Source organism: Quercus suber, unplaced genomic scaffold, assembly GCF_002906115.3.
Source record: "Quercus suber isolate HL8 unplaced genomic scaffold, Cork oak 2.0 scaffold_495, whole genome shotgun sequence".
Taxonomy (NCBI): Eukaryota; Viridiplantae; Streptophyta; class Magnoliopsida; order Fagales; family Fagaceae; genus Quercus; species Quercus suber.
In genome coordinates this window covers 152,681-155,441 of record NW_027069944.1, presented here as the reverse complement: position 1 = coordinate 155,441, position 2,761 = coordinate 152,681, and the positions used below count along the sequence as shown (strand labels likewise).

The 2,761-nt window shown below is 34.2% G+C and overlaps 1 long non-coding RNA gene across 1 annotated transcript; it reads left to right on the top strand.

Moving 5' to 3' along the window:
* LOC112005597 (uncharacterized) lies at positions 1 to 2,053 on the top strand. The gene is made up of 3 exons (XR_010624879.1): positions 1 to 229; positions 1,039 to 1,774; positions 1,969 to 2,053. It is a non-coding gene; the product is annotated as an uncharacterized LOC112005597 (long non-coding RNA).
* Positions 2,054 to 2,761: the final 708 nt, after the last annotated feature.

The following is a 2,761-nucleotide window of genomic DNA, read 5'->3' as shown; positions in this document are numbered from 1 at the left end:
TATATTTCCGATACGCTACCATACCATACCGTTTTATAGGGGTGCAAATAATACGATATTAACTGCACATTAACACGCCTCACAGTGCCCCACTCTCTACTTCTACAATCATAAAACCTCTTTCTTATTTTTACAGTTACAGAGTCGAAGTTGAAAAGTTGAAAGAAAAGAGGAAAGAGGATAATCAGTGTAGAACTCAGTTCCTCGATGCTGCCTGACGGTAACACAGGTCAGGTTGATCAATAATTGTTTTATGCTTATATCAAAGTCACTGTTTTTCATTCTTGTCGTTTTGAGTTTTGCTTTCTGGCCTGTTTTGCAATTGATATGTGTTTTATATTTCCTTGCTCTCTTTGACTTTGACTGCGGTTCGAAGTAATTTTTTGATTGTGACAGTTATTTAGTGATATTAGTTTTATGTCAAGAGTCTTGTAACTCGACTAACATTTTTTGGTGATTCTAACGGAGATGACCTAAAGGTTTAAAATTTAAATTTCTCTTCCCTTTTTGAAAAAAAAAATTATATATATATATATATATCTTTTGCGCACTTCTACTACTAAATTAGAGAAGAATTAGGAAGTCAACCTTGAACCCCAAGGGCTTTATATGGGTTTATCATGAACTCCTAGGCTTAGAGCAACAATTGGGACTCTTTATCAAAATCTATACTGAGAAACACACCTATTACATGTGTTTGATTACGGCTTTTATGTGAGTGCATGTGTGCAGATTTATTTTAATGTTGATATATACATGATGGCCTAAGCCTTAATTCTGTTAGATATACGTCTGTTTGATACAACTTATTTTTCAACTTTTTGAAAATGTGCTATTTGAAATAAGTTATTCCTAGAAAAAAGTGAGGTTTTTAAAAATGCAACAAAACTGAAACAAGAAGTATCAATTTTATAAAATACATTTGTGGGAATGCCTTGATGCCCACAAACACAATAAGTGTGTATATAGTATATTCCTATTGATTTGTGAGATTGATTTTGTTTTCCATTTTTTCCAAAACATTAACGCACGCCTTAGCCATGATGAGTCATTTTTCTGCCATGAAGACTTTGGAGGATCTGAATTTTGAGAGCTGGACAAAGTGGAAAACCGATTTGCAAATTGTACTTGGTTTATTGGACCTAGATATTGCTCTTTACAAAGAAAAACCAACCGATGCAGCTGAATATGAAACATGGGAGAAAAGTAATCGCTTAAGCCTTTTGATTATGAAAGCCAAGACTGATTTTGGTATTCGCGGTCTTGTGCATGACAGTACTGGCAGTGCCAAACAGTTTTTTGATGCTCTTGAGGCTTTATTTATGAAAATGGAGGAAGATGAGGTCTATTCACTCCATCGCAAGTTAGCAAGTATGAAGTTTGATGGTGAAGGGAGTGTCATTGAACACATTAAGAAGATGGCAGGTATTTACTCAAGGTTGAGAGCTGTGAATTTTATGGGTTTCTCTGATGATTCTTATCTTGTTACAATGGCTGTGGATTCTCTTCTTCCTCCACATTTTTCGTATCTGCAACTTGAATATGAACGTAGTAAAAAGAATTGGGGATTGCACGAACTTTTATCCTGTTGTGCAATACTAGAAAGGGATCATGATAAAGATGAAGAGAAAAACGTTAGCGACGCATCTTTTGAAAGAGAGCAATCAGGATATACAAGTGACAATGACAGTAGGAAAAGGTCTAAAACTTGATGTTTCTCCTGTGGGGAGATAGGGCACAAGAGGTGGAATTGCCCCAACTGATGGAAAAAAAGGTGACAGTTTTTACATTCTATTATATGTGACAAAATGCTCAATTTCTTTAAATAAGTTATTGTGACAATCACCTCCCTTGCTTAAAATGTATCAAAATTAATGAAAGAAGAATTGTATGTATATAATCATTGCTATTGTTTTATTTCAAGTGATGCTTTAATGGATTTTCACTTTTTTTTTCCTGGCTGTTCAGGGATTATGAGGCTAACCCACAGACAAATGGAGGGTGATTTCTTGGTGTGTTGGCTGCAAGGTGTTAGTTTTTTTTTTTTTTTTTTTTTCCTCAGTTCTTGTGTAGGTGAGTTTGTTGTATTTTGTGCAATTCTAGATGGTATAAACTATTAGTACTTCCTACCTAAATTTTAAGATGGAGTTTATTTATATATATTTGTTTTTCAATTTTTCATATGAGCAATTTTCATTTAAATTAGATTGTTTGTAAAGTTGTTAGTGTATGGTAGTGAATTAGTGCGAGGCAATTAATCAAACCATAATATTGCTCTCACATATAATAACTTCTCTTGGTGGATGGTCTTGTTTCACAAATGCGATATTTGTTTGGGTTAGAGAGAAACCGGTTTTGGGTAAGGTTGTTTGTTTTAGGGTTGATATGATATATCTATTCATACAGATTTGTCTATTCCCTAGGGAAGCAAATTTGGCCATAAATACTAGGACTCTCATTAGCATCCTGGCACGATTTATTTTCTCTGTGGACACAAGGGTATATAGTATGTGATTATCACCTTAATGAGACTACCATTCATATTTGGGAAGTTAAGCGATTGTAATTGACATCACTGCTAGCAGTAAGTGAATTTTTTTGAATGGGGATTACCGTTCTTGCTATGGGGCCTCATTGCAATGCAAATTTGAGATTTTATAATGCAAAATGAACATTAGTGATAAAAGAAGGGTTGAAATGGGAATGTCACACATGAAAATCAGAATTTTGCAACAATAAAATTGAAAGACATAGGAAACTA